Here is a 23150-nt window from a genome sequence, read left to right as displayed (position 1 = left end):
CTATCTCCCTGGAACATCCTGCGGTTATCAGGATCATCAGACATCTTGCAGCTGGCAGTTTTACCACCCACATCCAGCAATTGCTGATTAAAGACCTTCCCCATCCCCAGCATATGAATACCCACCCACATCCAGCAATTGTTGATTAGAGAGCTTCCCCATCCCCAGCATATAAATACCCCTGTCTGAACAATAAAAGTTTGCAGCTTGATCAGAACTTTTGTCTTGCTGTCACCTTTCATGTCTCTTGTCCCTTCATTCCTCCCCATCTAGGTTCGATGCCCACGTTGATGTGTCCTGCCGGACAGGACAGCCACTCTTGCCAGCTTCAAACAACCTACTTATCCAGTCTCAAGATAACAAGGCACACTTATCATTTTCTTGCTTTCAGGGTTTTCAGAGTTCTCCCTGTGATTTGTTTTCAGCTTCTTCTTAGCACAGAAATTTGGGCTCCTGATCCACGACAGAAAGCCTACAAAATGATTAAATGAATGACACCTAAAAGACTATTGGTCAAGTCTTCAGGCACTGCCTCCAACCTAAGCCAAGTGGGCCCAGAATCAAGTCCAAAATGCAAGCTGGTCCATTTTCATTGTTAAAAGACTAAGGATCAGGGCTGGAGATATGAATTTAAATAAAAGAAATTAAACTACTTTATATAAGATATCTGCTGTTTTCCAGGTATTCACTGTACCACATATGATTAAAACCTGACATTTTCCCTCCAGTGGGTATATGGTTGTCTATAACTGTATAAGAAGTCACTCCAAAACTTACTAGTTCACATTTGGATTGAAGTGCATTCATCTGCAATATTTTTGCTACATATGTTTAGCTGTTAAGATTATTGAACTTCAGAGGGTGATCTGGCTGCCAAAAAAAGCACCCTGAATCTTCTTCACATGATATCTCAGAATTTAATAAATTAAGGTGAGCTTGTTCTCATTGAGGAGACAGTGTTCTAAAAGAAAAAGCAAAAACATTAAAAATATTTCCTGACTAGTACTCTTTCATAGCCACAACTTTATAAAAGCTATAAAAAAAAAAGAAGAGCCCTGACTCAAAGTTTGGAGAATGCATTATGCATTTGGCTAGAGTAGGAGTAAAATCACATTACCAAATTTCTGTACACAGATAAGGCTAAAGGACTATTGATATTATGTCACTAATTCTGCCTTTTGTAATAGATGAGGTTTATACAGCTGTTCAGTGTCAAAAAATATTTTCAAAATCCCACAAGTTCAGTGTGTGTGTGTGTGTGTGTGTGTGTGTGTGTGTGTGTGTGTTTATATGAGTGTAGTTCTGGTGGTTAAACTGAGAGAATTAATATTCCTGAGCTATATTCTCAATTTTTTTCTCTTCTTTTTCTTTATTTTGAAACAGAATCTTACAAAGTTGCTGTGTTGTGTGCCCACAATTTTTAAGTACATATCAAGATCAAATATGCCTGATACAAAGGCAAAACTTACCTCCTTTAGAAGCCATGATTCATCATTATTTTTGAGTAGTGACATTTTTAAGTAGTGACATTTGTTCAAAAAGGGGAGGGGGTTACACACATATGTGGCTCATGTCAGCAATCTTAATAATTTGGGAGACTTAAGCAGAAGAATCACAATTTCAAATTCAGCCTAAATAATATGAGAGGGATTTAAGAAACTAAGCAAGACTTTGTGTGAAAACTAAAAATAAAATAAAATACAATTTAAAAAGCTTGATGATATAGGGGTTTAGTAGAAATACCCTGGGTTAAGTATTCATTCCTCTCCCCTTAAAAAAAGAAAAGAAAGAATAAAAAAAAGACAAACAAAATTTTTACATCTGATAAATTTTTTATTCAATGGGGATAATAGGTTTAAGAAAAACGTCTAAAGCTTATAGCAAGAAATTAAAATAAACTTGGGAAATTGCTGAAAATTGAATTGAAAAATCAAGAACAAGCAATATTTTTTAAATTTCTTATCAGGAGAAATTTGAAAACAGGCATATTTCATTTCAGTCATGATGAAAATGCAGGATGCTATGGAATCTGCAACAAAAGGACTGTATCTGTATCACAAAAGTTTTGTAAATGGAGAATATGAAATACTACATTAAAAAAGTGGGGTGAGATAACATTAAGGCGATATGTGTAATCTAAAATAAATAATATACTAAATCTCCACTATATGAATTTTATCTTGGAGTATGTCTACAAAACAACACAATACCCCTTGAATAAAGCAGAGGATTTGTGATAGTCTCAAATTAAAAATGATTTCACACCTGTGGCTGTTGTGCAGGAGCTTATATCAAAAAAGCAAGGTTTGGGGCTCAAGCAGTTGAATGAAGATGTGAGGAACTTTTGGGATGGTAGGCATGCTACTATTGAAGGCAGCAATAGCCCATAACGAAACTCTATCTTCTATCCCTCAGCCCCCCAAATTATTAAATAGAACTTTTTTTAATGCAGGTCAGACAAAGAAGGCATATCAACAACATTTTACTTATGTAAGAGCATGCTCACAAATAAATGTTTTTGATCTTGAGTACATAGATTGAATATGATTGTTTAAGACCTTGGTTACTTGCTAAAAATACAGCCCTCTGGAAGCCTGGCCAGGTACTAACATACTTGGTCTTTTTTTGTCCTTAAATGCCTCATGGCATTGAGCATTTTACAACTTCTACTGTAAGGAGCAATGCTAACCTCTCCATTCTTAAGGTGCAACACAGAATGCTGTTTATCTCTAATTCTTACAGACAAAAAATAATAATCTTGCTCTCTTGCCACCTGGGTAAATTATTTTTTAAGTCCACCAGTTCTGCTTAACAGGTAAAATGGAGTAAACTTGGATACCTGGGATGACCATGCCAGTTGTTCACTGAAGCCATTGGCTACTGTCATTCCATTTTATGCATCATCCATTGACTGGACTTGAAGGCCTTTATCCTTCTTCTTCTCCCCAGACTCAATCATCACAATGGAGAAGGTTGATGGGTATTTTAAAAATACAGAGATCATACTCTACTGGATATACTTTGGATTCCTATATTTCTTGATTATTTTGCAATTTCTCATTCTGGTAATCTCTCATACACTTGCATCAGTTTTTGCTGTCAGATCTATAGTAACCATTCATCCCATGACCAGAGCAGCTGCACATGACTCATTTGACTACTTCTCCTAATCATCTATGCCACTGCTGCCACTTTTTTTTGGCCCAGGGCTGAGGCCTGGGCTTCAGCAGTTCATTGATAGTTCAACTTCCAAGGTTTATGTTTGCACACAGTGCAGTCAGAATCCTTATTTCTGTTTACAAGGAACTAATCCCACTATGTAACAGCTCTCCACAGGAGTTCACTGTAATTGGACTGAGGCAACAAAGTGATGTATGCTTCTTCGTGTCCATAGTTGCCACTACTCCCCTAAAAATCTCCATTAATCTATCAGGACTGAGATATCTCTCACCTGCAAATATCATAAAGACTATGCGAGTTGCTGTGTGGGTGTTGAGACCCATGATGTAAATTTTTGGTCTCTAGCCATTGAGAGATGTGAGGAAGAGTTGGCAGTGTAGTCATGCTTATGCAGAGGTAACAATAGCTCTCAGGTAGTCCAGAGCATTCAGCCCTCAGAATCCTGCATCATTCCATAGGCCCTTTCATACATAGTCCAAAAAACAAAGGTGCATGATCAATATTTTACATAGTGAACACATGCTAAAAAGAAAATGTTTATGACAATGAATGTATACACTTAATCAAGGTATTTGTTACTTAAATAAATGATAATACTACTAATAATAATCATCATTATAATAATAACAGTAACCTTTGGAAGCATTAACAACAGAGTAGCTATAGCCATGTTTGGCCTTTCCAATGATTCACTCTTATAGGATTCATCATCAAAAAATCTACACACCTGAAGTCTTCTGCAATGATCTGTCACCAAGGAGGTAAGAACTCTGCATCCACAGGCCTCAAAAAATATGCTGTATTGTGATATGACTAGAAAACAATCCCCCTGTGTAGGATCACTAAAAGCCATCTCCAGATGGTATATAAACAAGCTCATCATTCTTGCAACTTATCATTGATCAACTGCTGTGTGGCTGCATCTAAAGATATCATATATATTGAAGTCATACTGATATTATTATATGGCAGAAACCCATTCCTGTGCTGCTGATAACAAACCAACTGCTATGTGATTTTGCAACACAACTTTTTGTATTTAATATTTTTCTTTATTAACTAGACTTAGAGCCTGCTTTGTAAGATTTAAGGTTTGGCTGCGTACTCTGTATCTTATTCACCAAGGTTAAATAAAAATTAAAAAAATACATTATCCTTGTGAGTTTAAAATTTTATTTATCATATAGTCTTCTCTTTAGCTATAACCACACCATAATTTTCCATAGGCTGTATGGATTGAACCTAGTATCCTAATAATGCCAGAAGAAAAACCAGAAGTTCAAACATATTGAGTAACATTTTGAAATTAAATCAAAGTTTAAGCAGTAAAAAAATTGGCTGGATAAAATAGAGATCAACAGATTGTTTACTATAATAGATAATGTTACCTTCAGTATACATTCAAATATGGGTTTCAATATTTAAACCTTAGGAATGAAGCCAGAATCAATAAAGGGGTGATATTAACAGCTGCTTCTCTGCTTATCATTTCAATTTTGCCTATTCATAAACCAGGAAACAAGAGCCAATATTGTAATGCATGTCTATAATTTCAGTGACTAAAGAGGATGAGAAGAAGGATTTTAAGTTCAAGTCTAGACTCAGCAACTCAGTGGAGCCTTAAGCATCTTAATAAGAACTTGGCTTGTCTTTAAAAACAAATGGGCTGGAGATGTGATTTGTGATAAAGTGTTCTGAGTCCAGTCCTTGGTACAAAAAAAAATTCTACTTTTTTGTGCCACTATCTAACTTCTAAAACAATAATGAAAGATTTATAATTCATGTAGTCTAGAGGATGTGAGTTGTGGCTTTGGGGTCACAGAGAATTTATCCTGAATTCCAGTAAAGTTGCTTAATATTCAGGAGACCTTTCAAATATTCTTTCACACTCATTACAAAAAGCAGAATGATACCGAGTGTCAACATGTGAGCAATTCTTTAGCCCTATCTGTACACATAAAATTGACAATGTGTTTTTACTCCTCTTGTAGCCAAAGTACAGAGTATATTTCCCAAATTTTGGATCTAAGCTCTAATTTTTTTATGAGTGACTTATGTAAATCTGTGACTATGAAAGTGTATTAGTCAGGAAACACTTTGAATACTTTGTTTTTACTTTCCTAACACTGTCACCTCCATGAGAATGAGCCTACGTTAATTTATTTGATTCGGAGAAAAAGGGTGCTTTTTTTGGCAACCATATCTCCCTCTAAAGTTTAGTAACCTTACCAACTATCACCTAATGCAGTAAATAGATCCCATATGAACCCAGGCTTAATTGATGATAAGCCCACACTTGAGACAATAATTTTTATATGGTTTCTTTTTATTCAGTGATAGATATCTAATTCACTAAAAATGGGCTGAATGCCAGGATTCAATCACATGTGGAACAGAAGTTATGTAAAAAATATATTGTGCCTTATAGGTGCTGGTTAAATTTTTATTAATTTAAATTTGAACTTTAATCTCTTGACAGGCTTTATTGAATTATATGGAAATATGTGTAGACTTCTATGTCTTTAATGTTTGATGATATTCTCGGAGTACCCCATACTAAAGAAGAAAAATGAAATCACAACCCTGCATTAGGCTAAAGACAAAACTGCAAAATAATTTTTTTAAAAATGTTTAGACTCTAGTTACTGGGTTACCAATCTCTTTTGGTTAAAGTGTGATATCTAAAATGAAAAATGGATCTGTGCTCAGAATCCTGTGAGAAACAGTTTTCACTTTTGTACACTTCTGAGTTGTAGATAGCTTATCTCTCAAAGTGCAGAGTCTCTCCTGTTCTTTGGCCCTGAGAGAATGTTGTTTGGTATGTTTATTCCATAACCTATGACACAGAACTGAGTTGTCCATTTTTTTCATCTTGCTGAGGTCAGGGTATTTATAGATCTCAAACATGGAATGTAGATGTGGTTAACATAGATATCCCTGAGAGGTAAAGAGTAAATTTTAGGAGGAAGCTTGAAAAATACATTTATTTATTTGTCAGTTTATATTTTCAAAAATAATAATATTTTAGATATAGTAGTTTAAATTATTAAATTGATTTAAGCTGTCCTTCTTAATTTTTATTATGAATACTAGAAATTTTTAAATTATATTAATGCATTACATTGTTTTTCCCTCTGGGAAAATATTAATGCCTTAGGACATTGCTTAGAAGTTTAAAATAAAATTTGCTTTCTCATAAGACCAGACAGCACAAAAGTTAAATAAAATTTTAAAGTAATTTTGATAAAATTTTTAGTCATGAAAGTATATATTTTGGGTGTGTGGGAGATCTTGCCTCTTGGTTTTATTTTCCCCATTGAGTTTCTCCCCACTGAAATTAAGTTTTCATCACATGAGAAGAACATCACATAATCTTTTACCTTTCCCCCTCTCACTAAGGTGTGGCATAGAGTTTAAGAGTGGTGAGGATAATACAAATGATGAGAAGTGATGAGATGTCATTCCAAGTCCTCATCAGCCTCCCCAGCTCAAGTGCACTTTTTATTGAGCTGGCTGAACATCTGTTCATTTGCTCTACTATTTATACTAAATTTTGCAGCTTTTCTACCCTTTTTTCAATCCTTGTTAGTTACTACCAGATTTTTCCATGACATCATTTACTCTAGGGCCAGAAACATGTGGTCTGGTGGTCTGCACCTTGGTCTTCTCACCCTTCCCTCTTATTAGATGAGGACAACCTGCAAGAGGCCTCACTCTGTTTATCAAGATGAGGGGAAGTGATTTGTTTATGTCTGAGGGCAATACTGCAGGGCTTCTTTAGGCATGCCTGGTGAGACTGCATGTTTCAAACTGAAGTTTTTAATATGGAGTTTTTTTAGGCCAGGCCTAAAGCAATCCTCACAATAGTGTAGTTCTTTTTTTTAATATTTATTTTTCAGTTCTCGACAGACACAACATCTTTGTTTATGTGTGGTGCTGAGGATCAAACCCGGGCATCAGGCATGCCAGGAAAGCACGCTACTGCTTGAGCCACATCCCCAGCCCATAGTGTAGTTAATTTGTCCAAAATTAAGGTGGTTTTTTTGTTTGTTTATTTCTTTCTTTAATGTATTTGTCCCCAATTGAATTTTTTCTTTTTTCTTCTTTTTTTTTTGTACCAGGTATTTAACTCAGGGACACTGAGATAAATCCCCAGTCCTTTTTTATATTTATTTAGAGAGAGGATCTCACTTAGTTGCTTAGTGCCTTGCTTTTTCGGATGGTAGCTTTGAACTCATGATACCCATGTATAATTCTTCTGTGCCACAGGGGTTATGGCCTCTCCAACCAAGTTTGCTTTCAACTGAGTTTTTAAATATGTAAAACAACTTTATTAAAGTGACATTTAGAAGCATTCCTAATACTCAAGCAAACTCCTTTGTCCTGGTGTGGCAGGAAATAAAAGTGGAACTAGACTTTAATTTAAATAACAAAAAAGTTCAATTGCAAGGGCTTAATTAGAACACAGATAATTAGAAGGTTACAGGCCATAACACAGTTGTACTTTTTAAAAATATTTTTTTCTTAGTTGTAGATGAACAAAATATTATTATTATTATTATTATTATTATCATTATTATTATTATTATTATTATTATTGTTGTTGTTATTAATGTTGGTCCAGTATCAAACGGACTGCCTCATGCATACTAGTCAAGAATTCTACTACTGAGCAATGACCTTAAATCCTTACCTGGAATTTTTAAATATTTATTTATATGGGGTGCTGAGAATTAAGCTCAGGGCCTCATATATCCTAGGCAAGCTCTGTACAACTGAGCCACACCTTCAGCTCTTTCCTGGTACTTTTTAAATACCTGTTTTACATAAATTTTAATTAGTAGCTTTAACCCTTTTTCAATATTTGTTTGGATTAGATCTATAACCTATAAATCACTGAAGTAAAGTCTAGTTTTATCTCAAACTCTAATTTTACTTCCTCTTTCTTCCCCAGACCAGACACCCTATCACAGTGTCTGAATTAAGATTCCCCCTTGAGGAATTTACTGTATGTTGTCCACATATCAAACTCAAAAATTTACCTATTCCTTAGTTTTGGAAAAGTCTTAGAGAATTTGTCCAGAGGTACCAAAATTTTTTGGAGTACTCAGAAGAATCCATATCTGAGTCTTGCCTTTTAGGGAGCAGTTTGAATTATAAGTATGCAGCCTTTAAGGCAAGCAGATGGATGATCTGCAGCTGGAAGAAACCTTTTCATCAATACCTTGCATCTAAAAGGCACTTCATTTGATTCCTTTTATTAGATACTGTAAATAAACCTACAATAAAAATGGAAGTGAAGTAATATCTTTAACAAAAGTTTTCCAATTTCTTTAGATATTTATCCAGAATTATAATTACTGGGTTATAGGGCATTTTTTAAACCAAGAATTGTTATTGTTATTTATTTGTACTTATTTAGGCACTTTACCACTGGGTTACATCCCTATTTTTTAATAAGACAGGATATCACTGAGTCACTTAAGCCATTGCCAAGTTTCTGAGGCTGTTTTTAAGTTCCTCCTTTTTCATCCTCCCAAGCCACTGAGAGTACAGACATTCACAATGATACCCTGCTTCAAAAAAAAATTATTATTAGTGGATTATATGGCATTTTTATTTTGAGCTCTTAAGAACCATGATAAGGGCTGGGAATGTGGCTGAAGCGGTAGTGCACTTGCCTGGTATTCGTGTGGCACTGGGTTTTATTCTCAGCATCACGTACAAATAAAGATGTTGTGTCTGCCGAAAACTAAAATGAATAAATAAATATTAAAATTTTCTCTCTCTCTCTCTCTGTCTGTCTCTCTCTCTCTCTCTCTCTCTCTCTCTTTCTCTCTCTCTCTCCACCCCCCTCTCTCTTGCTTTCTCTTTAAAAAAAAGAACCATGAAATTTTTTTTCAAAAGTATCTATATTAACTTTATATTGTAACAAAAATTTTTATCTATGCATATACACCTATACTCTGGAATCCATACTACCTTTCAGATATTGGCCACCACACCTAGCTCTTTCAGATTATTATAATGACCTTGTCAACAACACTGCCCAGGCTACAGAAAATCTCTTTGACTGATGCATTTTATCCCTGAGGAAATTTTATATGAAGTAGCCAATGTAGGAGTATTCTGTAAAGATTTGTTGGAATAAACAGGGATCATTGTTTTTTTTTTAAAGAAAGAGAGAGAGAGAGAATTTTTTAATATTTATTTCTCATTTCTTGGCGGACACAACATCTTTTTATGTATGTGGTGCCCTGGCGCGCTACCGCTTCAGCCACATCCCCAGCCCAGGGATCATTGTTTTTTAAGCTCCTTTCTGAACAGCTGTTTGGTATTATAGTTCATAAAAGTGCTGGGAAAAGAATATAAATTCATTTGTTTGAAATCTACAGAGATTTACATAAGCTCAATCACCTTTTGTTCTAGAGTTTGAAACTTCAGGACATAGTAAGGTAAATAAAATATGTTAAAGTTGAGATATTCAGTACACGCATCGACACACACATCCACACATTCAAACACACAAAAAAAACTTTCTAGGAGCAATTGGTGGTTCTGGCATTATTACTAGTGTATCAGGAACATAGTAACATAAACAAAATATGTTAAATGTGAAACATTCAATACACACATACACACATCCACAAAAAAAATTTTTCTAGGAGGAATTGGTAGTTCTGGCCTTATTACTAGTTTATCAGGGTTGGGACAGGATTCAGGAAGTGCTAAAATGTCACTCAAACTAAGAGTAGTTTACTAGATTCCTCCCTATTTCGCCTATAATACAAGCTAGAGTGAACTTCATCTGTCAGCAACAGCAGTTGGGAAAATATGCTGGCAGATTTTTTTTAGATAAATTGACAGCTTTGATATTTGGGTATTTTTGTGTCTTGGTCACAGCTGATGAAGCACTTGTGAAAAATTTTATGGCTCCTACATATCACCATTTTTTTGTATAATTTCTTTCATATTTCTTTGTTTTTAATTTTTTTTGTGGTGCTAGAGATTGAACCCAGGGCCTTGTACAAAGAAGGCAAGCACTCTAAAAACTGAGCTACATCATCAGCCCCTCTCTCACATTTCTGTTCACTAGAGGTGATGATGGTAATTGGGAATTTTGTCCCAAATATGGTACATTTCTTAAGACAGGACTAATATTCAGTGTATCTAAATCTCTCTACTCATTCATGATTTTGCCAGAGATACTCACAGTAGTTTTTTCCTTAAATTTATCTATAGATGGAGGGAGAGTGTCTCATTTAATATTCTGCTTTATTTTCAACATCATTCCCTCTTAATATTTGCTTTTTACAGTGTTGCTAAGTTTGCAACTGACTATCTTACACATTCTGCACACACACTCTAACAGTGAACTTTGCCTCTATGTCCCAATTCTAACTTTAGGTTGGATAAATTCATTCATTCACTTCTTATGTTATTTTTCATATGGTTGGTTTTACATATGACTTTCTATTGCTCTTAACAATACTATTGATCTACATATGATTTCAGATTTGATTTATATTATGATATATTGGTAGATATTATTGCAATATAGTTTCATAATATACATTAAATGTGTCTCATAACAATAACTATATTATTTGTTTTCTTTTTATTAAAAGTTTGAGGGTATTTTACATATATTTCATTTCTAAGATAAGTTTTTTGGTCCCTTATTTTTTTTTCTTTTATTTAGTACTTGGAATTAAACTCAGGGGAATTGAGCCACATCCCCAAACATATTTTGTATGACATTTAAACACGGTATTTCACTGAGTTACTTAGGGCCTCACTTTTGCTGATGCTGGCTTTGAGCTCACAATACACCTCCCAAGGTACTGGGAATACAATTGTGCACCAACAGGTCCAGCTCTTTTCTTGTATTTAAAGAAAAACATGCTAAAATTTTGATAGGAAAATATTATATATTAAATTGAGTTAACATAGTTGTCTATATAATGATTAGTTTTATTTACACACATGCTATTTTATGTGCTTTTGTAAATTTTTATTTAATTTGTGATAAGTTCAACATATTTTCCTTGAAATCCATTATACATGTGATTTATTTAACAGATGTAACTTCAGTATAATACTTATGTGGTATTTTGTACTCTAATTAAACCAAAAATCTTTCTGGGCTCCAAGAACCATTTTTTCTCAAACTTTATTATTTTTATTTTTCTGAATCACCTCGTCTTTCCTCCTAGGCCACAGATTTCTACTGTATTGACAAGTATAGCTCTAGTCTTATGCTATCACATACTTGTATGCTGTCATTGTACACACATAAAATAATTTCTACAGGTCTAAGCTGCTTGGTGAGGAGTATTTCATATATATATATATATACAGTTTTCATGATGAAATAACAGCAATTTCTACTCCATCAATTGTCAATTTTATGTATTATGTTCTTTTCTTTATTATCCTTTTAATAGAATTACTTCTTCCAAATTATCGTGATTAATGAATTTTAAACAATTGAGTATAACAGTGCTGTCTGTAAATTTTCTTTTTTTAACCTAAGACAAAATACATCTCAATTTTAATAGGCTTATTGTTATGTAAATGACATTTTAAAACCTGCATATATAACGCCATTACCTAACCTTACTCTGAACTATTGAAATCTGGGTTGAGGGAATCTCAAAGTGATCCATGGAAAAAGCAGAACAGGGATGGATCAGAATGTGACATTGGTAGATACTGACTATGTAGTAGTGAGTATTCAAGAATAAGTAATGGTGGAATAGGTACAGATAGAGAAAAAAGTGTGGTGAAGAAAAAAGGGAAAGAATGACCAGCTCAAGAGTTCATATTTAAAAAGTCTAATGGTGGATCAATGATAGTATGCGGGAAAAGGGTAGTTTTTTGGAGGCAGAAAAAAGGTAGAAGTGAAAGAAGAAGGTAACTCTGGCACAGTCCCAAAGAGAAAGAGTCAAATGAACATTACCTTCTCCCTCTCTCTCTCTCTCACTATCTCTCTCTGTCTCTCTCTGTCTCTCTCTCTGTCTCTCTGTCTCTCTCTCTCTCTGTCTCTCTCTCTGTCTCTCTCTGTCTCTCTCTCTCTCTCTCTCTCTCTCTCTCTCTCTCTCTATATATATATATATATATATATATATATATATATATATATATATATATAAAATGCATACTTCTATAACATTAAAGTCAGCCACCCTCAGGAACTTAGTGAGGCTCTAAGAAAATCAGCAAAACCCTTTTTATTTGTAGAATATTTTATTAAAGGCTGAGAGTGTTTCTTAGTAAAAAAGCATATCTGATTTCAATTTGTCATATGAGAGAGAGAGAGAGAGAGAGAGAGAGAGAGAGAGAGAGAGAGATCTTGCAAAAATTAAAAAAAAGTAATCAGTGACACTGTTACTTTCAAGGATGTAAATAATTTAAAAGTAATAGTGAGCTAGTTGGAAAACTCATCTAGGTTATTAACTACTGCTTGGGAAGTTAGTCTACTCTCCAAAATATAAAAGTAAAAGAGAAATCCTTTATTAACGTGTATATAAGAAAAAGGAGGAGTTTTGACACAGCTTTTAGCTTTTAGCTTTTTTACATCACCAGTAATGTAAAAACAATGACAACTAAAGAAAAAGTGAATTAATAAAAAACAAATAAATAATGTAATTAATTAATTAATTAATTAATAGCTGATAAGTGCAAAGATGTAATGTGACTGGAATTGTCAAAGTCAGCTTGTAGCCATGAAAAACTGTAAAGGTACATAGAAATGGTGTTTTACTACTTACTGAGACATACCCTATGAACTATAAATTCCACTCCTAGGTGGGAAGAGTTGAACACAGAACCCATTCTCCTGGCTCTCTCACTTGGGAGCTGTGCAAAAAATTACCTTTTTCTTTCCCTCAAATTTTATTGCTGCTTCCAAGAACACTACCCTCTATATTCACGCTATCATTGTAGACTTGTAGCATATGAACCCCTCTACTGTTCAAGTTTTTCTTCTTTTTTTTTCATTGCTCTTTTTTTCCTACCCCCATATCATCCACCAATACTTATTTTGTATAGCAAAATCTACATACCCAGTAATCACCAATCTTATCTTACTATATCCAATTCCTACCTTGTGCATGACCACTTTGAGATCCCCTCCATGAAAACATCAATAGTCCAAAGTGATCAGAATGGGGGTAAAAATTGCATAATATTAAAGGTAAATAAAACAACAAGAAAGCTATAAAAGTGTGCTTCATTTAAAGGTGAAAATAAAAATCTTTAGACATCACTAGTTAAAATAAAAGATCAAAAATTTATGAGTCTCAATAATTTGAATTATACTTGTGAGTCACTTTTTTGGGGGAAGGGATATAATAACATTGCTAAAGAGTTTAAAGTTCAACCTGTTTTTTTTATGAGACAAAGAATAGAAAAATTAAAAACAATATATTAAAGTAATTGTGATATCATTTTCATAAAAAATATATACATATTTATTCACGAATTCGTTTAACCTTATAAACAGTTATGAATGTTAATACATTTCTCTCTAGGCTAGGTCCTATTATTGGAAGAAAACTTTGCCTTAAAAGAACCCCATACAGAGGCATTTAATGCAATTAACAGACTAATAATAATAATAATAATAATAATATTAATATTAATAATAATAAAGTGAGCTGAAGAGGATTTCAGGTTGTGAAGCATACCTGTAATATAAGTTACTTGAAAAGACATCACAGGAGAAATTTTTACATTGTCTGAAGACATATATGTATATATTATTTATAAAAAGTGTTTATGAGTTCTGTAGTGAGGGTGCACAAGTCCAATACACAGTCTTTTTTTTTCTTGTATTCTTTTTGTTGTAGATGGACACAGTATCCTTAGTAGTTTGTTGGCTTTTTTTAATATTTATTTTTAGTTTTTTGTGGACACAACTTCTTTGTTTGTATGAGGATCAAACCTGGGCCACCCGCATGCCAGCGAGTGTGCTACTGCTTGAGCCACATCCGCTCTTGGGTGGCTTTTTAATGTGGTGCTTCTTATTCAATCCAGTACCTCATGCATGCTAGGGAAGTTCTCCACCACTGATCTATAACCCTAGTCCGGAAACTCCTTAACTTAATCTTTTTTTAGGGGGGGGGAGGGAGAGTGTGTGCATGTAGTGCAGGGGATTGAATCCATGGCCTTATATCAGCAAAACAAGCACTCTACTGACTAAGCTATATTCTCAGCCCTGATCTGTAGTTGGTTAACAATGACAATAGAGCAGCCTGTCATTTAGACTTTGATTCTGTGCCCACTTGGCTCAGGTTGGAGGCAGTGCCTGATTCCTTGACCAATCAGCCACTTAGGTGAGAACTGTCCAATCCTCAGGCAGCCAGTGATGAGGGGCAGGGCTTCCACAATCTTCTGTTCCCTTGGTGTCTGTAACCTGCCATTTTTTCAATCTTTTTGTAGGCTTCTGTCCTGAATCCAGAGCCCAGGTGTCTGCGCTGTGCAGAATCTGAAAACAAACCACAGGGAGAATGCTGAGAACCCTGAGAGCCAGGAAATGGTAAGTGTGCCTTGTTATATTGAGACTGCTTAGGAAGGTGGCTTAAAGCTGACAGGAGTGGCAATGGTGGAAACTGGCAGTCATGGCTAGGGACTCCTTGTGGTCCTCTCCAGAGTCTTGTTGCCAGAGGGTCTCTCTGTGGTAGCTTAGCCTTCACCTCCCTCTGACTAGTCTAGTGAGGCTTATGTCAGCAGTTGAAAACCTAGGCATTTTGTTCCATAATGTATGGTGTTTTCAGTGTCTTTCTAAAGCCCTTTGTGGGCTTCCATGTGCAATGAGTCCAGCATGTCTCCAGATTGCACGGTGAAGACTGAGATAATTATCAGGAGAGAACTCCAAATCCATTTATTGTATTCATGCTTGAGAGAAGCTGTTAATTTTAGGACTTGTTACTCATGAGGGTTTGTTTGTTTGTTTGTTTGTTTGTTTGTTTATTATAATTATTTTTCTGTGTGTGTGTGTTGTTGGTTTTTTGTTTTTTGTTTTTTTTTTTTTTTTTGGTACCAGAAATTCAACCCAGAGGTGTTCATCCACTGATTCACATTCCCACCCCTTTTTTAATATTTTTATTTAGAGATAGGGTCCCTTTGAATGTCTTAGGGCCTCACAAATTTGATGATGCTGGCTTTTAACTCATTCTCTTAATGAGTCCTGAGATTTTTAAATGTAGCAAAAGCAGTATCTCAAATCCAAAACAAAAATCTGAAATCCAGAACTTCAGTTTAGCTCTCCATAGGTCTCATAATAAACCCCTAGTTTTCTAGCTCTCTGTTCACATATGCAAATCTAGGGTTCTCTTTTCACAGGGAATAAGTATAAAATAAAATAGATAGTATAATGACCATGTAATGTGGATAATGGGCCTCACTCAAACACACCTGGTGGCTATCTGAAAGATGTTAATCAGCACCGTTAAGGCATATTTCAAATGTAAAAGGCCTTGAAGTCTTCAACAAAGTCCTTTGTCCCAGGGGTGATTCCTAATTGAATTTGAAGAAAAAAAGATGGTTCACAGAAAGAATGAAAGTGAACCCATATGGTAGTCAGGATGCCTGTTCCAAAGCCTATTCTAAATGCATTATGCTCCATGTTCTGCCCAAAACTATCTATAAACTTCAAAGATGGTACACAAAAATCAGTTTTTTGTTTTCTGGTATCTTTCCTCATATCACATGATGGGCGTTCTATTTGTTCTTGCTTAAATAGGTTTTTTTCTTCAAAATTTATGAGACAAGCACCCAGATTCAATTGGCAAACAGAAATTTTGGTTCATCTCAAAACTACACTTTCAGCATTATTGATCATTATTTTCTCATGTTTTATTTCAAAGGTCTGCGTCGTTTATAATGTTTTTCTTCAAGAACTGGAGAGCATTTTTAAAAGATTTTAATTTATCATTCTGAGATTTTCTCATGAGAAGAAAGCAGAATAAAATTAGGTGACATTAAAAAGAATGAATCTTTCCTAAATGAGGTTTATGTGTCCCAATTAAGGATTTTTAAAAACTGTAATGGGTCATCAATTGAGGGTTTATGTATTTATTAATTTGCTTGTTTGTTTATTTATTTATGGTCAGACAATCTGGGGTTGTGGCTCAGTGATAAAGCACTCACCTAGCATGTGCGAGGTCCTGAGTTCGATCTCAGCACCACATAAAAATAAGTAAATAAAAAAATAAATAACCCACAGAAACATTCCAAACATTTCAAGAAACTCTTTTCTTCTGGTGTGGCAGGAAAAAATAAAAGTGGGACTAACTTGAATTTAAATTACATGCAATTTCAATCTCTCTCTCTCTCTCTCTCTCTCTCTCTCTCTCTCTCTCTCTCTCTCTCTCTCTCTCTCTCTCTCTCTCTCTCTCTCTCTGTAGTGGGGATTGACCCCAGGGCCTCATGCTTAGAAGGCAAGCACTCTACAAGCTGAGCTATTTACTCAGCTCCATTTTTTGGGGGGTGAGAGATCAGGGATTGAAGTCAGGGGCACTCTATCACTGAGCCACATCCCTACCCCTATTTTGTATTTTATTTAGAGACAGGGTTTCACTGAGTTGCTTAGTGCCTCACCATTGATGAGACTGGTTTTTAATTTTTGATCCTTATGTCTCGGTCTTGTAAACAGCTGATATTACAGCAATGCATCACCATGCCTGGCAAATTTCAATCTTTTTTTTTAAGAGAGAGTATGAGAGAGAGAGAGAGAGAGAGAGAGAGAGAGAGAGAGAGAGAGAGAGAGAGAGAGAATTTTTTTAATATTTATTTTTTCATTTTTCGGCAGACACAACATCTTTTTTTGTATGTGGTGCTGAGGACTGAATCCAGGCTGCACGCATGCCATGACAGCATGCCACCATTTGAGCCACATCCCCAGCCCCAACCAACATCAATATTAAGGGCTAAAGTACACACAAATTAGATTAAAGTCCATGTCAATATCTTGGTACTATATATATAAAGTTTTTGATAGACCTTCTATTTTATTTACTTATGTATGGAGCTGAGAATTGATTCCAGTGCCTCACATGTGCCAGACAAGTGAGCTCCACTGAGCCCCAGCCCCAGCCCCCTGGGACATTTTTTATGAGGGATATTGAAGTTTGAACTCAGGAACACTTGACTACTAAGATAAATCCCCAGTAATTTTATTTATTTATTTATTTAGAGACAGGATCTCACTGAGTTTCTTAGCACCTCGCTTCTGCTAAGGCTGGCTTTGAACTTTTGATAATTCTTCCTCAGCCTCTTCAGCAACTGGGATTACAGGCTTGCACCAACACACCTAGCCCATGATACATTTATAATACTTGTTTTATGCAGATTTTAACCAGCAGGCTTAACTTTTTTTCTAATATATATTTGATTTGAATCCATAACCAAGAAATCTGTGAAACAGAATCTATTTTTTATCTCCAACACTGCTTTTGGTTATGTCAGTGTCTGAGTTAAGATTCTCCATTAAAGAATTTATTATGTCTTGTGTTCTCATTCTGACCTCCCATAGGACCTAGTTCTGAGTTTTAGAATATCTGAAACAAGGTTCCCAGAGATTCCAAATTTTTTGGAGTATTTATAAAACACCACTCTCTGAGTTTTGCCTTCTAGGGACCAGTTTGAATTTTAAGTGTGTAGCTTTTGAAGGGATGGACTAATTGGATGCTTTGCAGTGGGAAGACATTTTTCTGATATACTTTCTATCTAAAAGATACTTTATTTATTTTCTTTTATTAGATACTGTGAATAAAGTTACAATAAAAATAGATGTGTGGCAATATATTTAGCAAAAGGATTCTTAATTTTTTACATATATACCTAGTGTTATTATTACGAGATTGTATGGAATTTTTTTTTTACGGAGAATTATTATTCATATTTTTTTATTTATTTAAATACTGGAGATTAGCCCCAGGGCAATTTACCAGTGTGCTACATACCCAGTCTCCAACACTTTTATTTATTTATTTATTTTTGAGAGAGTGTTTTACTGATTTTCTTAGGACCTTTCAAGTTCTTAAGGCTGGACTTTAACTTGAGAATGAATCCCTAGTTTTCTACCTCTTATTCTCCTAAGCCACTGGGAGTACAGGCATGTACGATTTTGCACTGCTACCTCAAGTTATTACTAGTGGATTTTGTGGCATTTTTATTTTGGGCTTTTAAAGAACCTTAACACTTTTATAAAAATATAGTTATTAAATTTATATTGTCACCAACATTTTTACATATTGTGTACCCTGGAATCCCTATTAATTATGAGATATTTGCTTGGTTTTTTATGGTTTGGTGCTGAGTATTGAACCCAGAGGTGCATACCACTGAGATACATCCACATTCTTTTTATTTTGAGACAGGCTCTCATTAAGTTGATTGTAGCCTTGTAATGTTATTGAGGCTGTCTTTGTACTAACAATTTTCCTGTGTCATTTTCCATACATTCTTGAATTTCAGGCATATGCCACCAAACACGACAATTTAAATTTTTATAATAGCCATTCCAACAGCACTGCATAGGGTGAATAAAATCTATTTGATTAATGAATTAAATCCCTGAGATAAGTTTATGTGAAGTAGCCAGTTTAGGAGTGTTGTGTAAAGATTAGCAAGGATTGTGGAATGTGATAGACATTATTATCTAAAGTACATATATGGAGATAGGGGTGTGGCTTATGTGGTAGTGCACTCGTCTGGCATGCCTGTGGCTGGGGTTCGATCCTCAGTACCACATACAAACAACGATGTTGTGTCCGCCAAAAACTAAAAAAAAAAAAATATTAATTTTTTTATCTCTCTCTTTAAAAAAGATAAAGTACATATATGAAGACAGGAATTTATATGAACATAGTTTATATACAAACAGAGGTATGAAAAATTGTTTTTTATGTGTAATAAGAATTGCAATGCAGTCCATTATCTTGTATTTAAAAATAAAACAAAAACAACAAAAAAAAACTCTTTATATGTTTTTCTGAGAATCAAACTTAGTGCTTTGCACATGCTAGCAAAGTAGTCTACAACTCAGACACAACTCTAGCCCATGTACCCAGCTTTTTATACTCTCTTTGTAGTAATCAGAAACAACTTTAAAAATTAAAATTGCATTTATAAAACTTTTCCTGGTACAGTAATGTATTACTAACTAAAATTATTCTTAGTATTTTTTTAAAATAATCTAATGGATGACTGTTATTTTTTTCCAAAGATTATTTTATCACTTCTTTAGGGCTTGGTGAAGGGTCTTTTTTTTTTTTACAATGTAGATGTCTTCTATTATCAAATGGGTCCATGCTAACTGTGTTGAAAATAGTGATTCTAAAAGTTCACACAATCTACACATTTCCAAGACTATAGGGAAAAGGGAAAGACAATATTCACAGCCAAGAAACCATTTCCCATGGAAGCCTAGTATCCAATCTGGAGTGTAATCCAGATCTTTCAGTGATAAGGTTGTTTAGGAACCACAACCATAGGTTTTTGAGATACTCTAAAGTACACTGAATGGCTTTAAATCACTTACTCTTCTTCAAAATAAAATTTCTGCTACCTGCTTAAAAAATAAAGCACTATGAATGAGAAAGGTGAATGAGACTTAAGTTCTATGGAGGTACTAAGGTTGACCTTTAATTATAGTTTATAAATAGTCAAATAAGAAGGGCCATAGAGTTGTCTCATCTTTTGCAAGACATGATATGGAATCCTTAGATGAACTGACATGAAATAATGAAAATTCATTTCAGGGAAGTGATATCACAGAAATTTTCAGGGTAGAATCTTGGAAATGTGGGAAAATATATTCATATACATATGCATTTCTATAGAAAAACATAAGTGATAAGTACATGAATATGAGGGTAAATTCAGTGTGCCTCATGCATTGTAGGTTGAAGGTAATGATAAAGTAGTAACTGAGGAGATCCAGAACTCTATAATTGTGGGAGACATTAATAGCAATTTAGAAAAAAAATATAGTCAAATCCCTTTAGATTTGCCTATGTCCTCTGTTCCTCTTATGAATTTGATTCTGTCAAATGAGATTATGTGGGTATGGTTCTCTCTGAATATATGTTTTCTTTTGTTTTTAGGATTATGTCAGGTAGGTCATGTCTTACACTCACTTTGGGGGCCCTTTTACCTCCTGTTTTGGACTGCAGAGCAGAGACTTACCTCACTCATTCTGTGCAATGAATTGACTTTTGTCAATCTTTGCAAACAATGGTTAGAAGAAAAAGCATATTGGAGGGTCTTTCATATCATATAATATGGTTGTCAGACCCTGTGGGTTAAAGAGTAGTTACTTGCTATATTAGAAACATCTTCCCTAAGAGAAAGGCTTTGTCAGAGACCAGCTCCAACAGGGGGTCTCAGGAGAGGAACAGATGGTGAGGAGTCGGCGAAAGGGGGGTGGAGAAACAACACAGACACCAAAGTGAAGGTGTTTATCCCAATCTTTACTTGTGAAGTTGATCATATATACTTTTCATTTTTGCAGGCTCACAGTACTTTGTGGTTACAAACCATGAATCATTATTCAAAGAAACAAAATATTATGTAGCTACAATTAGAAGAATGTATCTTGGCTTATGCATAAGCAAGCATTTGTACTTTCAGTTCATGTTTTGCTTTGAGCTGTTTCTGCTTACTTAACTTCTAGTAATAGTTACAAATGTCCCAAACTATTGGTCTATACCTTGACTATTCTTCCTTGACTTACTGACTGGAACCGGTGCCATGGTTACAGCAAGTGGTCGACTTGTTATTAATTTTAATCAAACAAGAGTAAGAGCACAAACCATTGTGCACAGGCACAAGAACAAGTTGCCCAGTACTAAGCACTAATTTGTCTTATTAACATTAATTTTTCTTCTCTAGATTTTAATTTAATTTCTCAAAAACTTCCTTGACAGGAATACAGGGAGTTTTTTTTTTTATTAGACATTAACAATTTACACTCCACAGCTGAATCATTGCATTTAGAGCAAACAGATCCATTCTTTAGAAGTAGTTGCATTAATTAGGAAAGTCATGTTTTTTTCTTCATACTTAATGGTCATATGAGAAGTCACAACTATACTTATTAAAGGAGTACAAAAACAAATCAGCCCATTCCCAGAAACATACTGCGCTCCTCCAGAGGATGGACGCCTTGTGCCATCCACCTCAGTAGGGCCTTGCCATTGCCTGAGTCAGGGGAGGGGCGCAGCAGGGCTTATCTATATTTTTGGCTTTGGAAGCCCCATAAAAACAGAAGAGAAGCATGTATGGTTATAAACAAAGGAATGCCAGAAGCCATTAGATAGGAGAAAATAAAAAAAATAAAATCTTCTCGTACAGCTTTTAGAGGTAAAATTTTATTTCTGTTTTGTGCAAGAAAACTAAAATTTCTCTTTGGCCTGACAATATTTTGATGTCTTAAACTTGCCTGCAATTTCTACCTGTGTTTTGACTTCACCTATGCCTTGCTATCCCAGATAACAACCCTCTCTAAAACCTTACTGGTGCCTCATAAATTCTGGCTCCCACTGACCAAATAACAATTCTCTCTACATATCAGTGGCAGCTCATAAATTCTAATGTCTGGAGCTGAATTTATTTTTTACCTTTAAATGTTAGCCATGTAGATCCTTAACTTGCTATTTGCCTTTGTACTATGATTGTCAAAATCTTGTTACCTGTATGTACCTTAGACACCCACCTCCTTTGTAATTTTTGTGCTGTAAAAACTTTTTCTGAAGATCAGGAGGATAATCTCTAGCATAGAATCTTGTAAGAGACAGTCCTGGCCAGCTTTTGAGCACACAATAGAATCTTGATTTAATTTGATTTAAAATTTGAGTTGGTCGTCTTTTCTTTGTGTTTTGGTTTAACATTAACCCTTTTTTTTTAAACTTCACTGTAAATAAAACCAAAGAACAACAAAACTCCTGTAAATGAGCCAGGTGCATACAAATAGTCATTCTTTACTGAAGTCACAGTATTCATTATAGAAATGATATAAGCTTAAAAATTAAAAGATATCTCAAATATCAAGGGAGTTTAGGATTTAGAAATTTTTTCTTTCAGTATATAGATAGTAAAATAGGACAAAAGAGAAAATGTGAAGCATAAATATATTAAATGATATGTGAAAAAATCACCAAAATATTTATTACAAAAAATCTTATCTACAGAAATGGTTCAAAAAAGCAGTATTTTTGTCAGGAATAAACATTTGGACAGGAATGGAAGTTTTGGTTCTCTTTTTAAGTAATTTTACTCCTAGTGAATAATCTTTACACTATTTCTGCATTTTTCTGGTTGGAATTAATTATAATTCATATATATGCAAAACAGGTATTGAATGCAGAAAAATATTATTGCTCATGTTTAAATCACCTACATTATCTGATCTTTCCCTTTTTAAACCAAAAATCTGCATAAAACCATCTCTTAATAAATATCTCTATCTCTCTACATTAGCAGCAACTGAGTTATAAAATTTTCTATGATAACTTGTTTCTTCATATACTTAAAGACTATGAATTTGCTGCTTAGCACTTAGGTATAATTATCTATAATGTTCTCTACTTATTTATGTCTCTATGCCAAGTTTTATACCAAGCTCTTAGTATGTGCTTTAATTACTCTGTGTAGCAATGTAGAATTTATGTCTTATTTGTGACACTTTGTTCCCAGAACTGTGTCTAAAGGGAAATATGTACAAAATGATTATCCAGAAAAAAAATCTAATATTATATTTTATTTTACATTTATTTATATGTTTATGTATACATAATTTTATTATTTAGAAGCACACTTCGGTATGAAACTACTGTGATACTAGTGTATTTTAGCTTGAATTAATTGTGAGAAACAAACTAAAAGTTTTTTCTCTGTGTTGGTTGGTGATTTCTGCAACCTTAGGAACCTAATGAATTCTAAGGATCTGGCGAAATGTCGGA

At 34.4% G+C, this 23150-nt stretch overlaps 1 protein-coding gene across 1 annotated transcript in view; it reads left to right on the top strand.

Annotated features, from left to right (window-relative positions):
- Positions 1-23150, top strand: part of LOC120888242 (uncharacterized) — a 167190-nt gene that overhangs the window by 38397 nt on the left and 105643 nt on the right. Inside the window, exon 2 of the mRNA XM_078041107.1 lies at positions 14626-14722. The gene's annotated coding sequence lies outside the window, so the exon portion shown is untranslated. The remainder of the gene's footprint in view (positions 1-14625; positions 14723-23150) is intronic.

This window comes from Ictidomys tridecemlineatus, chromosome 3, assembly GCF_052094955.1.
Source record: "Ictidomys tridecemlineatus isolate mIctTri1 chromosome 3, mIctTri1.hap1, whole genome shotgun sequence".
Taxonomy (NCBI): domain Eukaryota; kingdom Metazoa; phylum Chordata; class Mammalia; order Rodentia; family Sciuridae; genus Ictidomys; species Ictidomys tridecemlineatus.
The sequence above is the reverse complement of the archived record's forward strand: the minus strand, read 5'-3'. Positions and strand labels throughout refer to the sequence as shown.